The following is a 9,803-nucleotide window of genomic DNA, read 5'->3' on the forward strand; positions in this document are numbered from 1 at the left end:
GAGAGAACCTTCCTTAGACTAAGGAGGGAGGCAAAAGAAAAACGTGTAGTTGGTGCTGAAAAAGAGGAGGAACACTTTGAGGAATACTTTGAACCAAACATGAAAGAAAACATGGAAAATCATCATGAAGAAGAGACTCACAACCATGGCAGAGGAGGTAGAGCAAATCATGCTGGGGAGGATAGAAGAGTTTTGGGCTCTTACATTAATCCAAACCTAGGCAATTGTAGAAGTAGCATCCAAAAGTCAACAATCCATGCCAACAACTTTAAACTTAAACCACAGCTCATCACCCTTGTTCAGAACAACTGTTCGTTTGGAGAAGGTGTTCAAGAAGACCCCAATCAACATTTGACCACCTTCCTGAGAATGTGTGACACAGTGAAATCTAATGGTGTTCATCCTGACGCCTATAGACTGCTCTTATTTCCTTTCTCACTCAGGGACAAGGCAGCCAAGTGGCTAGAATCTTTCCCAAGGGAGAGCTTGACAACTTGGGAGGATGTGGTGAACAAATTCTTAGCAAGATTTTACCCTCCTCAACGAATCAATAGACTGAGAGTTGAGGTTCAAACTTTCAGGCAACAAGATGGTGAGACTCTGTATGAAGCATGGGAGAGGTTCAAGGACTTAACAAGGAGGTGTCTGATGAGATATTTTGGAGGAAAAATAAATTTCTCCAAAAACACCCAAAACTAACCGGCAAGTGTACCAGGTTGCATCAAGTAATAAAAACTCACGGGAGTGAGGTCGATCCCACAGGGATTGAAGGATTGAACAATTTTAGTTTAGTGATGGATTTAGTCAAGCGAATCGAGTGTTGGTTGGGTGATTTGTGATTTGCAGAATGTAAATTGCATGAAAGTAAAGAGTGCAGGAAATTAAATTGCTGAATCTTAAGGAACAAGAAATTAAATAACAGAAACTTAGAGTGCAAGAAATGTAAATTGCGGAATCTTAAAGCGCAAGGAATGTAAATTGCTTGAAATGTAAAGGGGATTGGGATGTGGATTTGCAGAAATTAAACAAGGAAAAATTAAATTGCATCAAACAGAAGAGGGAAAGGGAATTGGGATTGAACCGGATATGAAGCAGAAAAGTAAATGAACGTAGAAGGCAGTAAACAGAGAAATAAAATGAGAAATTCAGATCTCAGTTCCCAGAGACTAGAAAACCAAGTCTAGATCTCAATGCCTTCCTAGATCCAACAAGAACAATTGCAAGTAAATTGTAAATTGCAAGGAAAATAGATGAAGAGCAATTAACCGGAAATGAAATTCAATTAGCAGTAAAGAAACAGAGATCCAAGATTGAGATTGAAACAGAATTTCTTCAATTCTCCAATCCAAGATCCAAGACAAGTGTAAAATGAAATTGAAAGCAATGAAAGCAAAAAATTAAAGTTCACTAAATAACAAAAGCTCTCCGAAAACTATTATGAAAATTCCAAAAGGAAAGCTCCCCGAATAACTTGAATTTTATCCTATTTATACACTTTCTTCAAATGATCTTCAAGGCTTGAGTTGGGCCTTTGCTCTTGGTGGAATTGGGTTGAAAGAGGCCTTGGTTGATTGCTCTTGAAGTTTGAAGAAGAACCAAAGTGAACCAATTGAACCGGTTTTGAGGTTAGCAAAAGTTGGACCAAAAGTTTGAGCCAAAGTTAGGTGTAATGGAAACAATTCTTATGAACATTTAACGTTTGAACTTCACTAATTGGAGGAAGAGACTCATTTTCTTTATACATTACCAAACATTAAGTTTGGTGTCCTCCAAAGAGAAGTGTCACGGTTCAAATGAGATAAGAATTGATGGTTCACATAGTTTTAATAAAAAGAACACTCTTGCTACGGATGGATAAGACTAATGTATGTTGTCTTGTTGTGATGACTAGAAGGTCAAAGAATCTTCAATGAAAAAGACAAGACAAAGGAAAGTATAGCATAAGGACAAAATCCCATCACATGCTTCAAGAAAGAAATCTGCCACTCCTTGAGAATGATCACGGCAAAGGCAAGGGAAGGAGCAAACATTGTCTTCATTCATCCATACATGCATACCTTTGATCTCCATAAGTCTAATTGCATCCCAACCCTTCATTGCTCATTTGAAAGCATACCACCTTCAAGCCATGCACATGACCGAATCACTCCTCAACATAACAAGCTTTGTGCAACCTTTCTCTTACTTTAAACTCCAACCACTTAAACTTCTCTTCATAATTTCTTGTCATTGCAAGTCCGGTCCTAATTTCTCTTTCCTCCAAACACACATCAAACTCTCCAACATTCTTCACATTCCCTCTCAACCAACCAAGTGATCATGGCATCCTCCTCAAGAACCAAACGACGAAAAGGAAAAGATCCAATAGTGGAAGAAGAAACACATGAATATGACCAACGGAGGTTCAAGTCTTGGTTTCATCAAATGCAAATTCAATGGATGAACGAGAAAAGAATCTATCCTGAAATTCCATTCATGTTGCCGGATGATGGATGTCAAGAAATGAAGAACAAAATCCAGAAGAGGAGATGGGAGGAACTTGCATCACCAGCCACCCGAATCAATGCCAATATCATAAGAGAGTTCTATGCAAATGTCCCAAGGCTTGACATGCGTCAGCCCCCAACGTACAAGAGCTATGTACGGGGGGTGGAAGTAGACTTTAGCCCAGATGCAATCAAGAAGGTTTTGAAACTAAAGTCAGTCCGCTTTGATGAACCGGGATACCAACAAAGATTGAATGAAGATCAAGATTATGAGGAGATTGCGAGAGACATTTGTTTTGAGAACTCAGAATGGGAAGGAGATAACAAGAACAGATACAAGTTCCTGAAGAGATGTAACCTCACTCCGGAAGCAAAAGGATGGTATGAGTTGATGAAAAGATCAATTCTGGGCACTGTGAACACCTCAGAAGTTAACAGAGAGAAAGCCGTGATGCTGCATTGTATCATGGTGGGTGGAGAGATAAGAGTTCATGAAATCCTTGCAAGAGACATTCAAAAGCTAGCTGAAAAGAATTCGGCCGGATCTTGGTTGTACTATCCAAGTACCATTTGGAGGTTGTGTGCAAAGGCTAAAGTTCCATTGGAAGAGGAGAATCCAATGTGGTTAAGCCAAGGCATGCCCATAACCATTGAACGAATGATGATGCCCCTTGAAGCACATCAAGGCCGAAGACCACATGGAGGAAGGGAAAGAGAAGAGCCAATGGAAGAAGATGAGCCACACATAGAAGAAGAGCCACAAGAGGAGGAGGAACAGCCACACTTTTTCCCACATGGTAATATGGATATGACTCAAATGCAAGAAGCAATAGGAAGATTGTCTCAACAGTACACGAGAATCCAAGAAAGGCATGAGGAATACCATTCTCTGTACATGAAGAACCAATAAGCACAAGAAGAAAGAGAGCTAAGAATAATGAGCAAACAAAGTGAATTCGAGTCAAGATTCCTTGTGATGCAAGAAGAACATGCCTTTCAATCTCATGAATCTTTTGGGAAGTTGGAACAAATGCAAGCTGAAAGTTTGAAGGCTTTCAAGGAGTTCACAACACTCCAAGATGCAAGGTATGAAGTACAAGCCGATTACAACGTCAATAGCCAAATCAAACTAAACTATATTGGAGAACATTTGCACAACATGGATCCGGCGTTCCCAACCTTTGATGAATTCTTCAAAATGAGAAGTGAGGTAGAAGTAAGCAGGGCTATGAGACTTGAAGATAGAGTGGAGGAGGCTATGAATAAGGCTGGCTTTTGGCAAGATCAACAGGCACCAAACAAGGATGGTGGGAACACTAGCAGCCAAGTGTATGAAAGGAGAAAGAAAAGGCATGACAAATGAAAGGTGGACTTGCTCCTTGTTCAAAGAAAAAAAGCATGCATTCTATCTGTTCTAAGTTGTCTTTGCATTTCTAAGTAGTCCTTTTAATTAAAAGTCTTTGCATTATGTTTGTTTCTTTTAAAATAAGTAGGCTAGTTTATGTGTGTGCTTGTGTGTTTATTTTCACTTGACAAAAAGCATGTTTGTCCCCTGCATCTTTAAATTCAATAAAAGAACAGTTTGAATGTGAAGCAAGATAGTCTCTGTTAGATAGAAGTAGAATAAAAGTAAGTGGTGGTATGTGTGTGATTGTATAATAGCTCACTTTTAGTGAATAAAGAGCCAGGATATCTCCTTCTAAGTAAAGAGTGGCTTACTGTCTATGAATCTCAATTGAATTAAATTCCTTGGTTAGAAAGAAAAACAAAAAAAAAGGAGGAAAGAAGAAAAAAAAAGGGATAGCCAAAAAAGTGGCAGAACAAAAGAAAAACAAAAAAAACAAAGCTGGACACCAATAGCTTGAACCTTAGAATATATGCCTGTGGTGTCTTTGTATTAGGATCTGCTTGGATTATTAAGCTCTTTGGAGTGCATCAACACTTGGTGACTTGGGTTAACTAACCCGGGATCATCAGCTGAAAGTCCACTATCAAGAGCAACTTAACTACAAGGCATTTAGTAACCCAAAGAGGTGCTGGGCATCAATGTTCTAAGAAGGAATGTGAGCCAAGTGTCTATGGTGAATAATGTGTCAAGTATAAAGAAAAGAAAATGAACTTGCTACACATGACACTCAAATAAAGCTTATGAACAAAGTAATAGCCAAGGATAAAGGAATAATGAGAGGTCATAGCAGTATGTCACTTGAAGCTTGAAGGAGACTTTCTAGGCCTAGGAGTCAATAAGAAGTGAGTATTGGCATATCCACACAAAACCCCATGAACTATCAATAATACTCTGCTAGCATGAACATCCTCTTCTATTTCATTCTTTCTTCTCAATAAATCTTTTCTTGCTTGGGGACAAACAAGCTTTAAGTTTGGTGTTGTGATGACAAGTCATCCTAGCCTATTTTAACTAGTCTTTTTCTTTTGTTTTCATTAGAATTATGCACTTTCTTGAGCTACAAGCAAGCTAATTGAGTAGATTTTCATATATGGTTGGTTCAATCAAGGGAAACATGAAAATCTACTCAATTAGCTTGCTTGTAGCTCAAGAAAGTGCATAATTCTAATGAAAACAAAAGAAAAAGACTAGTTAAAATAGGCTAGGATGACTTGTCATCACAACACCAAACTTAAAGCTTGCTTGTCCCCAAGCAAGAAAAGATTTATTGAGAAGAAAGAATGAAATAGAAGAGGATGTTCATGCTAGCAGAGTATTATTGATAGTTCATGGGGTTTTGTGTGGATATGCCAATACTCACTTCTTATTGACTCCTAGGCCTAGAAAGTCTCCTTCAAGCTTCAAGTGACATACTGCTATGACCTCTCATTATTCCTTTATCCTTGGCTATTACTTTGTTCATAAGCTTTATTTGAGTGTCATGTGTAGCAAGTTCATTTTCTTTCTTTATACTTGACACATTATTCACCATAGACACTTGGCTCACATTCCTTCTTAGAACATTGATGCCCAGCACCTCTTTGGGTTACTAAATGCCTTGTAGTTAAGTTGCTCTTGATAGTGGACTTTCAGCTGATGATCCCGGGTTAGTTAACCCAAGTCACCAAGTGTTGATGCACTCCAAAGAGCTTAATAATCCAAGCAGATCCTAATACAAAGACACCACAGGCATATATTCTAAGGTTCAAGCTATTGGTGTCCAGCTTTGTTTTTTTTTGTTTTTCTTTTGTTCTGCCACTTTTTGGCTATCCCTTTTTTTTTCTTTCTTTCCTCCTTTTTTTTTTGTTTTTCTTTCTAACCAAGGAATTTAATTCAATTGAGATTCATAGACAGTAAGCCACTCTTTACTTAGAAGGAGATATCCTGGCTCTTTATTCACTAAAAGTGAGCTATTATACAATCACACACATACCACCACTTACTTTTATTCTACTTCTATCTAACAGAGACTATCTTGCTTCACATTCAAACTGTTCTTTTATTGAATTTAAAGATGCAGGGGACAAACATGCTTTTTGTCAAGTGAAAATAAACACACAAGCACACACATAAACTAGCCTACTTATTTTAAAAGAAACAAACATAATGCAAAGACTTTTAATTAAAAAGGACTACTTAGAAATGCAAAGACAACTTAGAACAGATAGAATGCATGCTTTTTTTCTTTGAACAAGGAGCAAGTCCTCCTTTCATTTGTCATGCCTTTTCTTTCTCCTTTCATACACTTGGCTGCTAGTGTTCCCACCATCCTTGTTTGGTGCCTGTTGATCTTGCCAAAAGCCAGCCTTATTCATAGCCTCCTCCACTCTATCTTCAAGTCTCATAGCCCTGCTTACTTCTACCTCACTTCTCATTTTGAAGAATTCATCAAAGGTTGGGAACGCCGGATCCATGTTGTGCAAATGTTCTCCAATATAGTTTAGTTTGATTTGGCTATTGACGTTGTAATCGGCTTGTACTTCATACCTTGCATCTTGGAGTGTTGTGAACTCCTTGAAAGCCTTCAAACTTTCAGCTTGCATTTGTTCCAACTTCCCAAAAGATTCATGAGATTGAAAGGCATGTTCTTCTTGCATCACAAGGAATCTTGACTCGAATTCACTTTGTTTGCTCATTATTCTTAGCTCTCTTTCTTCTTGTGCTTGTTGGTTCTTCATGTACAGAAAATGGTATTCCTCTTGCCTTTCTTGGATTCTCGTGTACTGTTGAGACAATCTTCCTATTGCTTCTTGCATTTGAGTCATATCCATATTACCATGTGGGAAAAAGTGTGGCTGTTCCTCCTCCTCTTGTGGCTCTTCTTCTATGTGTGGCTCATCTTCTTCCATTGGCTCTTCTCTTTCCCTTCCTCCATGTGGTCTTCGGCCTTGATGTGCTTCAAGGGGCATCATCATTCGTTCAATGGTTATGGGCATGCCTTGGCTTAACCACATTGGATTCTCCTCTTCCAATGGAACTTTAGCCTTTGCACACAACCCCCAAATGGTACTTGGATAGTACAACCAAGATCCGGCCGAATTCTTTTCAGCTAGCTTTTGAATGTCTCTTGCAAGGATTTCATGAACTCTTATCTCTCCACCCACCATGATACAATGCAGCATCACGGCTCTCTCTCTGTTAACTTCTGAGGTGTTCACAGTGCCTAGAATTGATCTTTTCATCAACTCATACCATCCTTTTGCTTCCGGAGTGAGGTTACATCTCTTCAGGAACTTGTATCTGTTCTTGTTATCTCCTTCCCATTCTGAGTTCTCAAAACAAATGTCTCTCGCAATCTCCTCATAATCTTGATCTTCATTCAATCTTTGTTGGTATCCCGGTTCATCAAAGCGGACTGACTTTAGTTTCAAAACTTTCTTGATTGCATCTGGGCTAAAGTCTACTTCCACCCCCCGTACATAGCTCTTGTACGTTGGGGGCTGACGCATGTCAAGCCTTGGGACATTTGCATAGAACTCTCTTATGATATTGGCATTGATTCGGGTGGCTGGTGATGCAAGTTCCTCCCATCTCCTCTTCCGGATTTTGTTCTTCATTTCTTGACATCCATCATCCGGCAACATGAATGGAATTTCAGGATAGATTCTTTTCTCGTTCATCCATTGAATTTGCATTTGATGAAACCAAGACTTGAACCTCCGTTGGTCATATTCATGTGTTTCTTCTTCCACTATTGGATCTTTTACTTTTCGTCGTTTGGTTCTTGAGGAGGATGCCATGATCATTTGGTTGGTTGAGAGGGAATGTGAAGAATGTTGGAGAGTTTGATGTGTGTTTGGAGGAAAGAGAAATTAGGACCGGACTTGCAATGACAAGAAATTATGAAGAGAAGTTTAAGTGGTTGGAGTTTAAAGTAAGAGAAAGGTTGCACAAAGCTTGTTATGTTGAGGAGTGATTCGGTCATGTGCATGGCTTGAAGGTGGTATGCTTTTAAATGAGCAATGAAGGGTTGGGATGCAATTAGACTTATGGAGATCAAAGGTATGCATGTATGGATGAATGAAGACAAAGTTTGCTCCTTCCCTTGCCTTTGCCGTGATCATTCTCAAGGAGTGGCAGATTTCTTTCTTGAAGCATGTGATGGGATTTTGTCCTTATGCTATACTTTCCTTTGTCTTGTCTTTTTCATTGAAGATTCTTTGACCTTTTAGTCATCACAACAAGACAACATACATTAGTCTTATCCATCCGTAGCAAGAGTGTTCTTTTTATTAAAACTATGTGAACCATCAATTTTTATCTCATTTGAACCGTGACACTTCTATTTGGAGGACACCAAACTTAATGTTTGGTAATGTATAAAGAAAATGAGTCTCTTCCTCCAATTAGTGAAGTTCAAACGTTAAATGTTCATAAGAATTGTTTCCATTACACTTTCTTTTTCTTTTTTTTTCATGAAGGATTAATTGTATCCTTGAATCGGTGCATCAAGGTTTGATGAACACCAAACTTGTTTCTTGTTAAAGGGTACATCACAATTAATGCCTTCATTACCGAATAAGAATTTTTCTATTTATAAGGTTTTGGAAAATAACAAATGTATGATTATTGATGCATGAGTTTCAAATTTTCATGAAGCTATGTGGACACCAAACTTAGTGTTCGGCCATATGCTCTATCAAAACATTTTAAGCATGTGAAACGAAATTCTTTGTAATATTGGTTTAGTGTGCTTGGAGGCACACTAAACTTAGTATATGTTTCATAACAGTGCATGCAGTCAATGGACATGTTCATGAAAAGAGAAAAGAATTCATGCTCAAATGATCATAACTTATTGAATTTAAAATGACATGAATCTTAAAGCATGGGTTGCCTCCCATGGAGCGCTCTTTTATTGTCACTAGCTTGACATTGAGGCTTTCTTTTATGGTGGTTGGTGCTTGTAGGGCCTCAATTTGTCTCCTCTGACTGTGATCCTCTTCTTTGTTTTCTGGTGTTCAATTTCAGCATGCTCTAATGATAGTATGTTGCTGACAGTGTAGTAATCCTCGGTTTGTTGATTTGCCCCCAGCTGTTGATATATCAGTTGCACTTTGTCACCTTTGGAAAGCCCCTCTGTTGGAATCTTTCTGTTCTTCCAACCCCTTTTTGCTTTGTTTCTGCGTTTCATTTTCCCTTTTGTTGTTCTTTCTTTTCTGGCCGTAGGTTTTCCTTGGGGACCTCTCTTCTCAGTGGCTAATACTCTAATATCCTCTTGGGCTTTTTCATCAGTCTGCACAATCTTTAGCATTGGGATGTTGCTGTGACTTTCCTGGTCATTTTTCATATAGTCTTTCTTCTCCTTGCTAAATTGTGCCTCAGGTAATACCTTCAGAGTGACACTCTGATCATGCATCCTGAGAGTTAATTCCCCTTCCTCTACATCTATGATAGCTCTAGCAGTGGCCAAGAATGGCCTTCCCAGTATAACAGAGTCACCATCATCATCGTTTGATTCTAGAACCACAAAATCAGCAGGGTATATAAAACTGTCCACCTTGACCAAAAGATTTTCAATTACACCCCTGGGGTATACTATTGACTTGTCTACCAGCTCCAGAGACATTTGTACTGGTTTGACCTCCTCTATATGCAGCTTTTTCACCAAGGAAGATGGTATTAAGTTAATACTTGCTCCGAGATCGCACATTGCTTTAGTGATGGTCAATTCCCCAATGGTGCAAGGCAACAGGAAGCTCCCTGGGTCCTCAAGCTTGGGAGGAAGCCCCTTTTTGAATCAAGGTCCTGCATTCCTCAGTAATCATTATGGTTTCTTTCTCATCCCAGCTTCTTTTCTTGTTGATGAGATCCTTCAGAAACTTGGAGTATAGAGGCATTTGCTCAATTGCTTCAGCAAAGGGGATATT

At 38.8% G+C, this 9,803-nt stretch overlaps 1 non-coding gene across 1 annotated transcript; it reads right to left on the bottom strand.

Moving 5' to 3' along the window:
* Positions 1 to 552: 552 nt before the first annotated feature.
* On the bottom strand, positions 553 to 655 carry LOC112752349 (small nucleolar RNA R71). Its single transcript, XR_003176789.1, has one exon. It is a non-coding gene; the product is annotated as a small nucleolar RNA R71 (small nucleolar RNA).
* Positions 656 to 9,803: the final 9,148 nt, after the last annotated feature.

Source organism: Arachis hypogaea, chromosome 15 (assembly GCF_003086295.3).
Source record: "Arachis hypogaea cultivar Tifrunner chromosome 15, arahy.Tifrunner.gnm2.J5K5, whole genome shotgun sequence".
Lineage (NCBI taxonomy): Eukaryota > Viridiplantae > Streptophyta > Magnoliopsida > Fabales > Fabaceae > Arachis > Arachis hypogaea.